Source organism: Phaenicophaeus curvirostris, chromosome Z, assembly GCF_032191515.1.
Source record: "Phaenicophaeus curvirostris isolate KB17595 chromosome Z, BPBGC_Pcur_1.0, whole genome shotgun sequence".
Lineage (NCBI taxonomy): Eukaryota > Metazoa > Chordata > Aves > Cuculiformes > Cuculidae > Phaenicophaeus > Phaenicophaeus curvirostris.
This window is the reverse complement of record NC_091431.1, coordinates 50232956-50251527: the sequence shown is the minus strand read 5'-3', so window position 1 is coordinate 50251527 and position 18572 is coordinate 50232956. Positions and strand designations below refer to the sequence as shown.

The 18572-nt window shown below is 40.3% G+C and overlaps 1 protein-coding gene across 3 annotated transcripts in view; it reads left to right on the top strand.

Moving 5' to 3' along the window:
* Positions 1 to 18572, top strand: part of CERT1 (ceramide transporter 1) — a 75335-nt gene that overhangs the window by 7485 nt on the left and 49278 nt on the right. The window lies entirely within an intron of this gene.

Here is an 18572-nt window from a genome sequence, read left to right as displayed (position 1 = left end):
GTCTTCATCTTCCTTTCCTTATACATTACTTTTGTAGAAAAAAATCTAGATTTCTGATTAAGTATCCTAAACAAAATACGGTAGCTGTGGTGCAGTGGTTTTCCTTTGTTTTAGTTATGTTGTGATGATGCATACCCATGTCAAAATGGTAATGGAAACATGCTATTGGCTTTTAGCTTTAAGAATGCTTTGTTTTTACTGTGCTATAAAGAGATCATGGAATCATAGACTAGTTTGGGTTGGAAGGAGCCTTAAAGATCATCTAGCTCCAACCCCCCTGCCCTGGGCAGGGACACTTCCCTCTAGACCAGGCTGCCCAAGGTCCCATCCACCCTGGCCTTGAACACCTCCAGGGATGGGGCAGCCACAACTTCCCTGGGTAGCCTGTGCCAGGGCCTCATCACATTCATAGCAAAGAAATTCTTCCTAATGCCTAGTCTAAATCTGTCCCTCTCCAGTTTATACCCATTGCCCCTAATCCTATCACTACGTACCTTTGTAAACAGTCCCTCCTCAGCTTTCTTGTTGGTCTAGGCACATTGCTGGCTCGTGTCAAGATTCTCATGCATCTGCACACCCAGGTCCTTCTCTACAGGGCTGCTCCCAATCACATCATCCCCCATCCTGTACTGAAATCAGAGATTGCCCCAACCCAGGTGTAGGACCTTGCACTTGGCCTTGCTGAACCTCATGAGGTTCTCACAGGCCCAGGTCCCTTCTCCCTGCTTGCACTGCCCCTGCAGTTCCCTCTTGCTCTTCAGTTTACCAGCAGGTCTTGACTCAGCCACACTGGTCCCTTCCTTGCCCGATTTCCTACATCTGGGGACTGAGTGCTCTTGTGCTTCATGAAAAGCATCCTTAAATATTTGCCAGCTCTGTTCTGCTCTCTTGTACCCTCTGCTCTCTTGTATCCCAGGACCATGGGGGTCCTACTGAGCTGAAGTCTGCTTTCCTGAAATTTAGGGTCCCGACTACACTCCTCACTTGCCCCATATCCCTCAAAACCTTGAACTTCACCAGTGCTTGACCACTGCAGCCCAGGCTGCCTCCAATCCTAATATCACTGATGAGCTCACTTGTGTTAGTGACCGTCAGGTCCAGTATTGCAACTGCTGAAGTGAGGGTATAGGTTGTTCTATGGAAATACCTGCACCAGAATTGAGCAATAAATTAAGTTTACATAATGGAGATCTTTTCAGTAACCTTGTTTTTTTTTCCCCAGAAAATGTAATTAGAAAGCACTCTTGCTTAATGAAGGCAGTGATGATGTTTTATATTAATGTACAAGTTGTTAGCCATTCCCCTTGAGAATGAACATCTGAAAAGGTGGATTTCTTGAGTATCTGTTGTAAATATCTGGAGCTCAGGACAGGCAGTATGATTGAAAACTGAAGTCTGCCTGAGAGAGAACTTAGAGAATTTCCCTAGGCTTGTTTTTTCCCCAAATAACAATAAATTTTTGTTGTAAAGAACTTAATAAATATTCATGTTATAAATTAGGGCTTGTATAAATGTATGTTAGTTCCAGTTTATGGAAAGAAAAAGAATACTATACATGAAAGAGCTAAACTGGTAGTTTCCAATTTTAAGCTTCTCCTTTCCTTACATATGGCCAGAAGAAAGTGAGATGGTTCTTTCCAGTTATCAGCCACCAATAAGAAAATACTTAGCCCACATATTAAAAATACAGTGAGTTTTACAGCCACCCTCCCTCAACGTAGCAGTATTTCTGTTTTATTTTTAGTGTGATGCTGGCCACTATTGATAATTGGGCACGTGCAAGAGGAAATACAGGTTGACATTTTTTAAAATAGATTGGCAGGTTAACAGAACATGCTTCACTCATTTGTCAATTTAAACAGTTACAGAAGCTTCCTATGAGAGCTTTTTTTCCCAGAAACTTTAAACTTTACGAATATTTAAGTTTTAGAATAAAGGTGTGTAATTTTAATTGAAGGAGATGTCAGTGCTAGACAAATATTCTTGGTAGTGTTGTTTAAAACACTTTCAGTGTGAAGAATCATGTCTTGCAAAATAGACTTACCTTGATGTTAGCAGTACATTGGCCTGTTTATATTATATAGAATGTGAAATGTAAGTAGTTTGGAAGCAATTGGCGAGATGGTGCATAGAAGTGGATGCACTTCTATGCACTTGGAGGACTAATGTGGGTAAACTTTGCATTTGCATTGCTCTCACTGCTGCTCCAAACCTTGATTTTGCTATCAGACCTGCTTATGATAAACGAATGATGTAATTACAGCTTTTATCTACTGATGGGTTTGATTCAATCACTTGTTAAGTTGAATGGGAACTGATAGCTTTCAGTTGGTGAAAGCTTTTATTAAAAAAAAGCTAAGCAATAAATCCATGCCCTGGGCAGATATACCATCATGGTAAATTTGTAGTAATTGATAATTCCATAGGAAAATACTGTTTCCAACTGTCTGAGTTTGGAAAACAATGTGTTTTAGTATGAATTTATAAGCATTTAATGAATTTGTTTTCTGTGATTTGATCAAGTGCTTCCTCATATTTAATTGCTAGTAAAAAGATGACCTAGGTAAACTGAGATTAGGATACAAACCCTGACTATACAGGGGTGTATTTAGGACACGTGGCAATGAGTACATTTAGGCTTTGGTGTGTGCCTTAAATAACCGAGTAGCTAAATCCAGACTGGTGGAAAAACTTTGGCTAGATGGAAGAGAAGTCTGAATGGATATTCTAGAGAGGGGCCAGAGTGATCAGGAATTTTTATGTATATGTGAAACTCCTGAGGCAATTGTAGTCTGGAGATGAAAACGCCGAGGAGCAACAGGAGAGTGGAGAGAAAGGGAGTTGATGCTTAGGCAATAATGAAACTGGGCTGCTGCCTGTGCAGCAGGCAGAAGTTGCTTGGACAATTATTTTTAGCATTCACATCCTCTGTACTGATTTTTGTATCTCTGAGTTACCTGAACCAGCAACAGATGGGTTGATGTTCAAAGTGAAAATATCAGAATGTTGTCCTGTGTTTGTGAGAGTGCTATAGAGTGCTAATATCCCTGGCAAGCAGTAAACAGTTATTTGGCAGGGTGAGGAAATAGAAGATTTCTTCCGTAGAACACATGAAGAAGATTAGGTCAGAAGTGGAAAAATATACCTCCAGATCAGCTCAGGTGAGAACATTCTTCATATTATGATGACAAATTCCATAATGGTGAAGATGTGGAAAAAAAAATGAGTAATATGTTTATTAACCAAATATTTTAGGATTACTTAATATTGCTGAAGAATTCAGCTTTAGTACTTGCATATCATCATGTGTTACCACACACTTGAAATTAAAGCTGTAATCCAGCAGTACTTCTGTCAAGATTTTATTTTCATTGGGAATACCATTCCCCCACTTTTTTTATTAAGAGAATCAATTATGATTTAAGTGCTCATGATTTGACATCCACTTCAGCATCATAATTCCTGCCCATGCTTTATATTAGAGCATTTCCATGCTGTAGAACATTTCTCACAGATGCTACACCAAGCCTTAAATAATTCCAGTGTTTGCATTTGATGTTAAAGCTGATTTTATACCTCAGCAAATTTTTCAGTGGTATTTGCAATCCTTATTCTTGATCAATCTGAATTTCTGTGCATTTTCAGAAGATTGCTTTATAGTTGATTTATTGTTTATAGATACAGTTGGATTATATGTCACTCTCCTTCAGGGTTGTAGTGTTACTCAACAGTCCTGCTAGGCAACCTACTGCTTATTATCTGATCTGTCATGTGATAGCCACTAATGACGCTTTTAACTTATCTATTGAGGATTTGTACAGTATTAGATCTTGCTCTCTGATACGCATTCCTAGAATGCTAATTTAAAAGGTCAGAATACTTTTTATCTACTAATGTTCAGCTGCACAGGCCTTCTCCTGTCTTGTTGCATCCCAAAGTTGTGAGCAGAATAGTTCTTTACAGATGACTACTGCAGTGTTGCTTCAGTTTCTCCTGGTTTATCTCTTTGTCTCCTTTAGGCATAAACTTCAGTTCCTGGTTTTGTCATTTCCCTCATGAATTCTAATCCAAGCAGTAACTTCAGTCATTTCTTAGTCTGTTTAGTGTGTCTTTCCACTAAGTTGAAGTCCACCATCCCTCAGGACAGAGGAAAGGTTGAAAGAAAATTCATAGCACCATGTCTACAGACCCTTAACACAGATTGTATTTTGACTAGTGTCCAATATATTCTTAAAGCTTTTCAAGTAGCTCTCTTAAGAAAAGCTTATTTTAATCTCTTTCACAACTTAATATGTGTGCATGTATAGATATGTGTGCACACAAATATAGTTATATATGTATCGAGAAACTGGAGGTGGCTGTGAGGGGAGCGATGAGACTGACAAATTAGGTCAATTTGAAACTTTAGAAAGAAAACTTTGTACTTTTTAGACCAACATTCAGTAGCAGCATGCCTTGTGCTTGTAATTAGTTTTTATACAGTTAATTATCACCTTACATTAGTTCTTACACACCAACCATTATTATGGATTCAAGGCACATGGTCTTATATCTGACTTTTATCCTAAATTAGCTCTAAGTGTGCAGTACCATGTGGCCAGTACCGTATAGCTGGCCTGTTATCTTTGTTCTTGATGGCCCTGGTTGCTGAGGTCAAGGTAACTTGACAGGAACTCTTCAATAAGGGGTGGGGGAAGGTGGATGACAGGGTAGAATTGAAGAAGATATCTTCTTCTGCCAACCCTCCAATCTCCCCATCAGCCCTCCCAGTTTAGGATCTTTTAGAAGCTTTTTCTGTGAAATGATTGAGGCTGCTGGTCCTGGACTACATGTAGGGTGATGCTGGGGAGGTGTTACTTTCCCAGGCTGCAGCAGATGCCTTGCCCTGTTGCTCAGCTGTTTGGATTTTTTCCCATTGTGTAACTGCTGCTACTTAGAGCAAAAACATCCTTCCCAGCTCTGGAGGTTGCACTTTTTCACTGACTCTAATTGACCATTAATGAATTGTTTATGGTTCTGAGGTCTCTGCTTTTAATCTGTGTCCCTGTTTTCAAGGCCTTTGTTATCTGAAGTTCAGATTGTATGTCATAAGGAGACACGGTACCAAGGTCTAATTCACAGAACCAGTTCTCATAACATAAGTTGATAATGAGCCTTACAGACCAGGACTGGGGCCTTGCATAAGTTAGTGTAGGCCTTGTGTGAGTAATGTTAATATTGCACTTACAGAAATGCTTATACTGTATTAAGACACTTATGTTTGGATTCAAGCCAAGCTAATCTTATATCTTAGCGTGACGATGGAAGAAATGGGACAACACACAACGATCAATGTGATCCAAGTGAAGCCGTTTATTCAGGATTCATTGTCTGCTTTTATACATTGCTTAACCTTAACTAGCTCTTGCGCCAAACATTGATTGGACGATTCTGTCCTAGTAACAAGCATTCATTGGTCACAGCCCAACCACAACCATGTTGCCAGGGCACATTTCCCACCTTCAACAGCCAGCTTCCTCATTTGCATAACACAACAAAGTCGTTATAACCTTTTATGACCTTGAGGCCTCATGCTAAGGCTTTTTAACTTTACTTAGCATGAGTTCCTCTGTGTTTGGTCTGCTCATTAAATGCTGTAGCCACCCATCAATTCCCCCGTTTTCTTTTTGAGCGACCCAAGCACCATTAAAAGCATTCTTTATGGCTGCATCAGTCATTCGTCTCACACAACATAAGATACATGACAAAACACTTAAAACTACAATAATGGCAATCAAGATAAACAATCCTTGCTTTAACGCTCCAACAAGCCATTTTCTTGACTTGTGACACAGCTTCAAGAGCCGCAACTCCTGGGGCTAATAAACCGGCAAAAAATTTTTCCTCAAAACTCCAAAAGCGTATTGTATCCTCACACCAGAATCAAAATATGCTAATGATATCTTGGACCTACGTGACCTTCTGTTACTTAACAGGTTGATACTTGGTGTAAACAATGTTAACTTTCCCAAATAACAAGGTCCGCCAACCGGTCTGCTGGGTGTTCCGCCTCATGTTCTGTCACCACAGATTAGAAAATATCCATGTGGGAGAGCCTTTTCAGAACCGTTATTCCAAATTCCCTTTTCTGTCAAAAGACCCCCCCCCAGGTTGTTCTACAAAATGCTGCTTTATTGTGATAAATTGGGACGAGGGTCGTAGCATTCTGCCAGCCTTCAAACCTCATGGATGAACTAATAACAAGGCTCTTCAAAATAATACCTCAATTGACGGTCCTTACACAATACTTCTACCCATGGTTCACAATCAAAACCGGCATCACAAACTATGTCTCGTTGGTTCACTTCTCAGATGGTTCTTCTCATGTGAGGTCCTCTTGCTCCGTCATCTTCTGTTCTTTCTGGGGCTTAATCCACTTTTGTGGCACCCAGCGAGGTCCAGTATCTCTTAAGACACAAGCATAACCTCTTCCTGTCATTTTTAGTTCGACAGGTCCTTACCATTCACCTGAGTACCAGTCTTTGTATTGTACCTTGATACCTTGCTGGTCTTGGTTATTCAATCCTGACTCCAAAGAACGATGGTGGATTGCAATAGGAGGACTAGTCCTAGTTCTGGTTAAACACAAAAAATTCAACACATAAGTTGCTTTTGCAATCCTCTCACTGGGAGGTAATATTTTTCCCCCTTTTTGTTTTTGCAAAAGTGACTTTAAGGTTGCATGAGAGCGTTCTATTATTGCTTGACCTGTTGGGGAATGTGGGATGCCCGTATGATGACAGATTCCCCATTGAACACAAAAGTGCTTAAATTGGTGAGAAACAGAAGCCAGACTGTTATCCATTTTGATTGCCTGAGGTATCCCCAAAGCCATTATCACCGCATACATATGTTTAATCACGTTTTGCATATTCCCCGGTCTGTGCTGTGGCCCATAAAGCCATAGAAAACGTATCCACAGAAACATGTACATACTTCAGTTGCCCAAACTCTGGAATATGGGTCACGTCCATGTGCCATAATTGTAAGGCTTGAAGTCCCCTAGGGTTTACTCCAAACCCTAAGCCCATACCCTGGTTTTGGCAGTCCGGACACGAGTTAATTATACCTTGTGCATCAGACAGAGGAATATTAAATTGACATTTAAGTACCTTAGCACTTTGGTGAAAAAATTCGTGCGAGGCTTTGGCTTGCAAAAAGAGATTTGTTCAGGGATCATTCCAAACTGCGGCAACAAGGTGATCGGCACAGTTATTCCCTATCGCCAAACCAAAACTAGGCTGATGACTACGTATAAGAGTAATAAAATACTTATGCTCTCATTGCTCCAACAGGTATAGCAATTGCAACAGTAAAGCATGTAACACCGTATTTTTAACTTCTCTTATCATGGCTCGTTCTATTCTACAAACTGTGCCCACAACATATAGTGAGTCAGAAACTTTATTGAGAGGCTGTGAAGTATATTGTTGAAATACCCATACTACTGTGCGTAGTTCCATTGTTTGTAACGAGTCACCTGGTTGTTTGGTCAATAGCTTATGATTCCATTTTCCTTGCATCTGCCATGTAATGGCGACCCTTCCGGACTTTTTGCCAGCATCTGTGAAAAATGTTACACCCCCCACCGGTGTTTCAGAGCATATTGGTACCTGTTCAAAGATTTGTTTCTGTATTAAAGGTAAAATTTTACTAAATGGAAACGTGTTAGTAATATCTCCTGTAAAGTGTGCTAGTGCAATTGTTATGTCATATGAATGTTCCGTAAGCCACTCTAAATATCCTTTGTTAATTGGTAAATAAATTCAGAAAGGCTCATTTCCAGATAGTTCTAGACACCTCTTCCTACCTTTCATTATCAATTGGCTGAAAAGTTCCAGTCTAGTGACCACAGTATTTTTCGGCTGATACGGTAAAAATATCTGTTCTAAAATCTGAAACTTTTGTTCTGTCTGTTCCAACAGACCCTAAGGATGTTTTCGATCTTGACCAGAGTTAACCAATACTAGCTCCAAGGGCTTATCTGCCACATAACAAGTTACATTAGCCGTTAAGATTTTCTCCACTGTCTTATCCAGTGCCTCTTTTTGACTATTGTTTAAATGTCGTTTATCATCTGTTGAAGAGGTAGTTCCCAATAGTTCCATCAGCGGTTGAAGGTCATCATTTGTAATTCCTGTTAACGGTCGAACCCACTGGATATCTCCCATTAACTTTTGGACATCAGTCAACGTTTTTATGTTAGCATATATAGTCGCCTTCTGGGGCTTCGCTATGTTATTGGTTATTTGCCACCCCAAATAATTCCACGGAGATGATTGTTGTATTTTTTCTGGAGTTATTTTCATACCCTTTTGTTCTAACTTACATTTTAAGTCTGTTAATACCCAATTAGCTTCCAAATGCTCTCCAGCCACATGTATCATCCATGTAATGATACACGAATAAAAAGGGATATTTTTGTCTAAAAGGTTACAATGCCCAAGCAACAAAATTTTGACATATCGTCGGAGAGTTTTTCATGCCTTGGGGTAATACTACCCATTGAAAGCGCTTTGCAGGTTCCCACTTATTAATAGCTGGAACCGAGAAAGCAAACTTTTCCAAATCTTCTGGATGCAATGAGATTGTGAAAAAACAATCTTTCAGGTCCACCATAAACAAATTCCAATCCTTGGGTATCATTACTGGAGATGATAGGCCAGGTTGTAATGCCCGCATATCCTGCATAATGGCATTAATTGCCATTTTCCCGATTTTTTTGGAATAGTAAGAATTGGAGTGTTCCATGGGCTGGTTGAAGGTACTATATGTCCTGCCTGTAGCTGCTCATTGACCAGTTGTTTTACTATCGGCAGCCTGTCATGAGATAGCAGCCACTGATCTACCCATACAGGAGAATTGATGAGCCATGTGAGTTTTAGTATGGGTTTGTCTGGCTGCTCATCAGTGGTCGCTTCCCAAAATTTGATACCAATCATGCTCCCATTTGAGATAACATGTCGCGTCCTAATAATGCTACCGGCAAGTTTATTACATATGGCTGTGTCGAGACTGATGTCCCATCTTTAAAATAAAATGCAATTCTGTCTCAAGCTATCATCGTAGCTTGCGTTCCTCCCATGCCCACTATATTGGTCGCAGCAGGAACTATGGGCCATTGTTGAGGCCACATATGTAAAGGAACCAAGGTAACATCAGCTCCAGTATCCACTAAAAAGATCAAAGAGACCAAAGACCCGTTAGGGTGTTTAAGCAACACCTTTTCTTCTGGCTTTCCTTTTGAAATATCTATTGCCAATAATACTTGAGGGATTCCTGTAGAACCAAATCCCTTATCTCCTCTTTGGCATAACATTCGGCACCTGAGCTTGAAATGGAATTAATTGAGCTATCTTTGTACCTTTTGAAATAGTCACTGGTGTAGTTAAAGCATAAACCATAATTTTTATCACCCCTGTGTAATCTGAATCAATCAACCCAGGAACAACAAAAATTCCCCTCCGAGATATCGAAGATCGCCCAATTAATAAGGCACTTAAACCATATCCTAGTGGTCCCTTTTCTGTTGAGTCTACCAATACTATGTCTGAAGTGGTTAGCACAGTATCTATTGCTGTTGCCAAGTCCACTCCTGCGCTGCCAGTTGTGGCGGCGGTGCAGCGGTCCAAACACCCTGAGGCGTCCCTTGCATTTGTGTCGGCGTGCGGGGGGATTGTCCCATGGTCATCGACCAGTTTCCTGAGTTTCTGCAAGCCACAGTAGTATGTGTAGGACTTTGACAATTACTGCACCACTTCTTATTGACCCTGGGTTGTCGGTGTGGAGCTCGACATTCGTTTTGGAAATGACCAGCTTTACCGCAGTTGAAGCATGTCTTATCTTTTCTACCGTTTTTTCCTTTAAGTGTGGCCCCAATAGCCGCAGCCATAACTGCAGCCTGATTTGTACAGCCACCCTATCCATGGCATCTAAAAACTGTGCGGTAGTTGCTCGCTTCGGCAAAGTTGCCAAAACATGTTTAGTTTTTTCATTAGCATTATCAAAAGCCAACATGTCTAGCATTTTGGGCTTCATTTCCTCTGATAATTCTGGATTATTGTCTATAGCAACATGCAATCGATCTACAAACTGGGAAAATGGCTCAGCCAGTCCTTGTCAGGTTAATGTAAATGGTGGGCTCGGCTTTTTGCCTTTTACACTCGAAATCGCTTTTCGACCTAACGCAGCAACAAGCTCTAAAACCTCCTTACTAAAATTAGCCTGCCAGTCTGCTCTACTGTATGGTCCTGCACCCATTAACATTTGGGATTGTACCCCATAAGGCGGATCCCCCTGTTGATGCACTTTAGCCGCTTCATGATCACACAAATGCTCCCAAGTCTGATAAAAAGCAAGACGTTGGGAGGGAGACAATATCAACATGACTAGCTGTCGAATATCTGCAGGACAAAGGGTATGACCCATAAATACAAAGTCTAAGAGACTTTGTGTAAACGATGATTGCAAACCATACTGCATACAAGCAGCCTTAACTTCCTTTAACAATTTCCAATTTAACAGAGGCGTGCTTGCATAAAAACCAAAACAGCATGACGCAATGCCACATAGCAATTCCACATTATTAATGGGGAAATAATTGGGTAAAATTTTAACTAATAAATTGTGTACTGTAAGACTATAGCATAGTTGATTCCCCACAAAAAAATATGAAAATTGGTTTTGTTTTATCATTCCTTTATCTGAGCCTGTGCTGAATTTGCAGGAAACCAAATTGACCAAGTTTGCTCTCAAGTACTGTAGGTTCCAAATTTTAAATGTGGTTTCACTGCTGAAGTAATGCATACAATACATGCTTGTTCCAGACTTCAAAAAGTGGTTCTCCAATGAAAGAGCTTCTTTGCAAAGGATTAAACAAAGCTAAATTTAAAATTTGCATAGCATGCTTAACAATCTAATCTTAAATTTGACATGGTATGCTTCTACTTCCACGGGTGCAGTGGGCCTCTACTTAAGCTAGGTTTCAGAAAGATAGGAGTATTTTTTTAAAAAAAAAGAAGTGTAGAAAGGCATTTTGAAAGGTAAATACACTAATCTAAGACCTGAAGTGAAATAACTGGGTAGTAGCAGGGATTGGAAAAACATTTAATAGGCTTTTATATTTTTAAGCCTATTTTCTTGATAAGATTTTTCTGCATGTCTAAGTGTGCTATTATGAGAAAGTTTTATTTTTAATGTAATAATGACAAACGATTAGATGCATTCTGTTTTCGCCACATCAACACTGGTTTGGTACGCATAGAGCTGTCTTGTTTGCCTGCTTGTTTGCAATAAGGTTTTTCTATATCCTCTTAAAAAAAAGCAGCTAGCTCATGTAACTAAAACGTGGACTCTTCTAGCTCTAGAACAACAGCAAGGAAAGGGAAGGCATCCAGTCCATGTTTCTATTACATTTTGCCTGCTTTTTTGAATTCAGAAAAGGAAGCCAGGATTTCGTTGTTAATTTTGGCAGACTCTCTTTCTCCAGGTTTGTGTATCTACTTGTGTTTTCTTCTGGGGGAAGAGGTATTACAAATAAGATGAATTGGAACTTGCAACATCTCTTGGGTTTTCATTGTATTTTAAAAAAATATTACTATAAACAATAAGTATAATGTTTTCTCTGAGCTGCTCCACCCTGAGAGTCACATCCAGGGTAGAAAAAACCTTGCAAAGTTAAAGTAATGACTTTATCTAGTAACTTTAATGTGTATACTTTTGAAATCAAGTGTCTCCAAAAAAAAGATAGCTCGTAGAGACAAAAGGATCCTGATGGATTTTTACAGAGGCAGGGGCTGCTGGGTCAGCTGCACCAGTTCCTGCCAGGCCCAGCTGAGCCCCTCAGCCACCAATGTGGCACCTCAATGTACACACAGCTAAAGGGCAAAAATGCTGCTCAACCATTTTAGAGAAAGATTAGAGTGGGAAAAGCATGAGAAACAGCCCTGCGAGCCCCGAGGTGAGAGCAGGAGGAGGGAGTAGAAGGTGCTGTAGGTGCTGAGCGAATTCTAGACAGCCTGTGAAGAGCGCACGGCAATGGAGGCATTTCCTGCAGCCTGTGAGAGGACCACACCAGGCTGGATGTCCACAGTGCTGCTTGTGGAGGACCCTGCCACAGGACCTGGATATGCCGTGAAGGATGCAACTGCTTGTGGAGGGAGGTTTATTCTGAAGTGCTTCAGCCGCGGTGATGATCCATGCTGGGGCAGGGAAAGTATGAAGAATAAGTGGTAGTTAGCATTATGATCATACCTCATTCCCTTGTGCCTGTGTGCCTTAATTTTATTTCTCTCACCATGCAACTTCAATTGGCAATAAAATAAATTTACAGTAGTCAGGGACATGGCTTAGGGGCAGGTAGGAATGGTTGGACTCAGTGATCCAAGAGGTCTTTTCCAACCTGGTGCTTCTGTGATTCTGAGTCAAGGCTGTTTTGTTCATGATGGCAGAATGTGATCTGCTGGTTTTTATTATGACCCATGAGCTTGTCGTCTTATTTTCTTCCTCTGTACAGCTGAGGAGGGGGAGTAAGAGAGCAGCTGAGGAAGGGTCCAGCATCCGGCCAGGGTTAGGCCACTGCAGTTAATTAAGAGTTGTTATAGACATAGGAGTGATTATTGTATGTGTCCGGAAGAATAAGAAGGGGCAAAAACTATTCCTAAGCAGAGGGAAGATTTTACATGTTCTTAAACTTTAGGAAACTAAGAAATTTCTAAAGGAAAATACAGTGATGATGCTCATTCAGAGAATGTCAAGGAAGGATACAAGGAGGAGCAGACCATTTGGGGTAGTAGTATTCAGGCTCTATTTGCTAAAATGAGCAGTGACTCCAGAAACAAATATGCTAACTTGACCAAATACTTTCCCTTAGAGTTCAATATGGCACAAATGATCATGTTTTTAGACTGATCATGTCTGCCAAAAGTCTTACCAAGCAGAATATTTATTGGTAAAACACGTACTTTGATTCAGCTGATTGAGAGGACTTTTCCTTTCATCATTTTAAGCGTTATTCACAATACAGAGTACAACTTTTAAAATATCTCTATGGTACTTCATTTCACTGTCTATTCTGTTCTGTGTTTTTTCCTAAGCTATGTTTTCAGCCATTTTAAGTTTTGTAGGGACGGGACATAATTCCTTTACACTTTGGATCTGTCATGGATTAAATGCTTTAGGAAAATTACTTTAAGATGTCCATTTTTTGAAACTTGGACAATTTTTTCATTTGCTTTTTTCCTAGCTGAATAATCATAGCCTTTGCCAATTCCAGAATGGTTTTACATGGGAGCTGAAATGAAGGTTTTGTGTCTACTTCTCAAATTATTAAATTATTACCTTCAATCACAGCACAAATCTTAACATAAACTTTTTATCCCTGGGTTTTTATTAGCACTTGAATATAAGGACATATAGGAAGTGTTCATATAACTTTTATTTCTTGGCATCAATGAGGTTTTTTTTCTTTAACTCCCAGTCTAAATATATGCTTCTTAGTAACTGCAGTGTTTTTCTTTTTTTGTTATGTGCTGCTTACTGAAAATGGTGAAGAGGTTTTTTTATTGTTTTGCGGTGTTTGGGGTTTTGGATTTTTTTTAAGTCTTTCTACCTGTTGCATTATGTTGCTTTTTCTGGCTTCTTCTTTTTCTCTTCTATCAAAACTACTCAAATCTAGAATTTTGAAATTGAAGAATTGTGTTGAGTAGCTGAGTAGGTTTTCACATTTATGTGAAAAAAAAATAAAGATTTTAAAGTAAGTTCTCCGTAGATAAGTTTCATTTTTGCAGTGGGAATAGTGTGTAGACTTTAGTTGGAGCTACTGTGAACTGCTTTGGCTTTACTCTGGGGTAAAATAGTACTGTTTTCTAGAGTAGTGAGAGAGCACGCGGAAGTTTCTTTGTTAGAGTATTTTTTTCTTATGGAATGCTCAAGATGGTTATGAAGTATATAAAAACACTTAAGCTTCCCTGTGTGATTTGCCTTAAGCACTTGAACCAGTATTTTTTAGGCAAATACTTCTCTGGAACTTGTTTCATGAATAGCCCAGGTTTGAGAGCTGTATAGCAGGAAGGATTTTGTGGCAGTGCAATCAGCTGTGACTCATGAGGCTTGAGCTGGCCATGTACTTCCTCAGTTACTGTAGCCAAGTAAATATTTCATGTAAACTGTCCTTGCTTGTTTAGAACCTAAGAGGTGGTATCAGTTGGTTTTATACAGAAAGATCTGGGACACTTTAATACTGACAATTGTGTTTATTTCAGCTGAGCTCTCTGCAGGTTCCTCAGAAGGAAGCTTGGGAGGCATACAGAAAGTGTATTTGGGACGCTGGGGGCCTATTTCTTGTGGTGTATTCTTGCATTGAATTATGATTTAGCTCTCTGGGTGTTTTTTTAAATGCTGGCCCTAGAAGGAGCCCTTTGTGTGCACACAAGGTGCCTCTGCCACGTACTTAGTCTGCCTAACTTACCTTTGAAAATACTACAAAGGTTTTCAGGTGCTTCCATTCCCTGCCACAGTTGTTGTTCCCCAGCGCCCTCTCAATTAATGCCTGTATGCTGCTGTGGAGTGGGTTTGTTAGCAAAAGGTAATTCTCCAATGTGCTTTAAGCCCTGAGGGTAGATAGTGAACTTCTACTTGCTTCTTGCTTCCCTGCATGACTGAAACATTCCACTTTCTTGAATTATCATGGTTGTGAAAGGGCAGTAGGGCATATCCTGACCTCAGCACAGGTCTTTAGTTTGTTACAGATGAAAATCCCTATTTATCCCCCAATATCTTGTCAGGCACCTGGCTAAGAACTGTACTGTTTTATACTCACTTCTGAGCCTAAGGAAGGAAATCTAGAAAAAGAAATCTAAATGAAATATGTTGAGGTCTTCAGGGAAGAAGTGAAGGGAAAACTAATGGGAAAACTTCCAGTAAGTGGAAGGAGATGCTTAAACTAGTGTGAGGCAAATGTTAAAAGAATAAAGGACAGACCTGAGAAATGGTGATTAATGCTTTGTGGTCTCTGCTAGATGCTGCTATGGAAAACAATAAAATTATATCATGAGGGAAACTGAGGAAGTTTATCCATGGCTGTTTGGGCAGGAGAACATAACGGATGATACTAAAAAGTCATATACTGAAATCTGCCAAGTTATCAATGAAAATGAAATATGAATTCATTCCTGGTTAAGGAAGGGGTTAATTGACAGCAAAGTAATTTGTTCTGTGTTAAGAAGAGGTCACATGTGATTCAAGTGTTTTATTTGCTTTTGGTAAAATACCTATTAGAGAACATGCCTTCAATGTTGAGTTAATTCAGGTTTGTTATGGTGGAGCCTCTCTAAACAAAAAAAAAAAAAGCAGAGGAAAAGGAGGGGAATAATGACTCTGATTTCAGTTGCAAAAAAATATGGAAAGCAGCCAGTTAATAAGTACCAGAAGATTGTAAATAGATCACATGCATCTGTCAAGTTTAAATTATGTCTCACTTTCCTGACTTGCTTTTGATGCAGTGTTTAGCCTTGTTGGTAGATATTTCTTATCTTTAGGTTGTAGATGCATGTCCCCCACCACACTGCAAATATAGCAAATGCAGTTTGAAGAAGAGGAGCCTGAACTAGAAAACTTGATGTCCTGTATTGGGTTTGCGTGGCAGGTTTGGTAGCACGGGGGCCACAGAGGTGGCTTCTGTGAGAAGATTCCAGAAGCTTTCTCCATACCTGCCAGCCAGTTCTATCTGGCTCTAAGGTAGACCCTCTGGTGGCCAAGGCTGAGCCCATCAGTAGTGATGGTAATGTCTCTGTGATAATGTATTTAAGAAGAGGTAAAGCCTGCTGTGCAACAGCAGCTGGAAGAGAGGAGTGAGAATGCGAGAGAAAACTCTGCAGACACCAAGGTCGAAGGAGGAGGTGCTGTGGGTACCAGAGCAGATTCCCCTGAAACCGATGGTGCAGCCCATGGTGAGGCAGGCTGTACCCCTGCAGCCCGTGGAGGGTCACTGTGGAGGAGATATCCACCTACAGCATGTAGAGGACCCAGAGCCGGAGCACGTAGATGTGTCCTGAAGGAAGCTGTGACCCTGTGGAGAGCCGGTACTGGAGCAGGTTCCTGGCAGGACTTGTCACCTCGTGGGGGACTCATGTGAGAGCAGTCTGATCCTGAAGGACTGCACCCCATGGAAAAGACCTATGCTGGAGCAGTTCGTTAGGAACTGCAGTCTGTGGAAGGAGTCCTGTTGGAGAATTTTATGGAGAACTGTCTCCTTTGGCAAGGAACACATGCTGGAGAAGGGGAAGACTGAGGAGGAGGGATTGGCAGAGACATGTGATAAACAAACTGTAAGCCCCATTCCCCCTCCCCTTGTGCTACTCAGGAGGAGGTAGAAAAAAAAACAGTAATGAAGTTGAGCCTGGGAAGAAGAGAGCAGTGGGAGGAAGGTTCCTTTAGTTTTCTTCTTGTTTCTCATTATCCTAGTCTGATTTACATTGGCAATAAATTAATTTCCCCAAGTTGAGTCTGGTTTGCCTGTGATGGGAATGGGTGAGTGATCTCCCTGTCCTTATCTTGACCCACCATTTGATTTTCTCTTCCCCGTCCAGCTAAGGAGGAGTATGATAAGGAGGGCTTGGTGGGAACCTGGTGGCCAGCTGGGGTTGACCTGTAGTGTGTTCCTTCTTATATCCCTGTTTCCTTTAGTTCGGTGAAGGCAAAATAGTGTATAGATCCAGTTTTGAAAGTAATTTGAATTGAATTAAGTTGAGATAGTCTGGTATTAAGCAATTAGGAGATGCAGTTTTTCAACTTGTTAGTTTTGTCAGTTGCTGGTTTAGGTTTTTTCTGTGGGAAGTTTAGATTTATTTCAATTGAACTTAAGTTCTGATGCTTCACCTAATGTGTGAAGCTGTTTTTAAAGAAATACTGAAGCTTCGTGTACTTCTGTTAAACTTCCTAGCTCAGTTTTATTTGGTAGTTTGGCTTCTATTATGCTTCTCTTTCTCCTTAGTATATTTAAAGAAGAAAGAGTCTTACTATGTGTAAGTAGCTTCTGATTTCCAGATCCTTTGGAAATAATTCTTACTGACACTGGATTGTTGTGCATGACAATAAATGACATTTGTTTCTAGGAGGTTTTTTTGTGCCGTGTTTCACAAGTGATCCCTAGCTATTTAGTTGTCTGCAAGATGAGCATTTTTACAGTGGATCTCAAATTGTAAAAACTTACTAACATGTAAGTTTGTCTTTAGCATCTGAAATCAATATTTGTGGTACTTAAGATTGCTACATTTGCCTTTACTGTATAGCCTGTTAGCTTCCTGCAGTTATCTGTATGTGTAACTTTTCTTTCAAATTCAAAGAAATGTTCATCCATACCTGTGTTATGTTTCTTTAAGAATAGTGTTTAAGAGGTAAGTGGGGGAACATTGTGCTCAGTTGGATGTCAACTAAGTAGTAGCTTTTAACTGGCAGTATCAGAGCAGTGGGCATATTACATCCTTGTTTTGTTTGGGCTTTTTTCTGAACTTTCCTACCAGCTTCATTGTAATGCTAGTAAAAGTTTTTTAGTATTTAAAGCATGTGAACCGATAGATGCATTTGAGTGGCGGTATTGGAAAGGATTGCATATTGTTCCCAAGTATCTGCAGTTCAAGCTTACATAGTGAAAATAGTTGAGGCAGAGGGTGCCACAGCTTCATTTTGTTCCCACTCTTCAGTGTCGTTTTGCTCTATTTGCTGCTTTTGGCTGTGACAAAGTTACTTTTCTTCATAGCAGCTGGTACGGGGCTATGTTTTGGATTTGTGCTGGAATAAAGAGTTGGTAATAATGGGGTGTTTTAGTTACTGCTGAGCAGTGCTTAAACAGAGTCAAGGCCTTTTTGGCCTCTCACATCATCCTGCCAGCCAGTAGGCTGGGGGCACACAAGAAGTTGAAGGAGAACTGAACTGGGTACACTGACCCCAGCTGACCAAAGAGATAATCCATTCTGTGTGGCATCTTGCTCAGCATATAAAGCTGGGGGAAGAAGGAAGGGGGTACATTTGGAGTTATGGTGTTCATCTTGTGTGATGAAGCCCTGCTTTCCTGGAGATGGCTGAACACCTGCCTGCTTTTGGAAAGCAGTGAATTAATGCCATGCTTTCCTTTCCTTGCATGTGTGGGTTTTGCTCTAAGTATTAAACTGTCTTTATCTCAGCCTCTGAGTTTTCTAAGGTTTACCCTTTCAATTCTCTCTCCCATCACACTGTGGGGGAGTGAACAAGCAGCTCCATGGTGCATAGTTGCTGGCTGGGGTTAAACCACAACACTGTAGTCTGCTTTTGTGGTTCTGTCTTAGTGCTTCCTGCTGTGATATATATATTTCTGCTGTCTAAAATCAATACTGATAGCAATGTTTAATATTTTTTCCTGCTTTGAAATTGAAAAATGGAGAGGTTGATTTTCCTGTCTATGTCCAGTAGTTATTTTGCTAAAGGATTTATTTTCAGGTATGAAGTTTTGGTAAGTGTTTGTGTGGAACTATGAGTGTGAAAATTATATTTAATAAGAA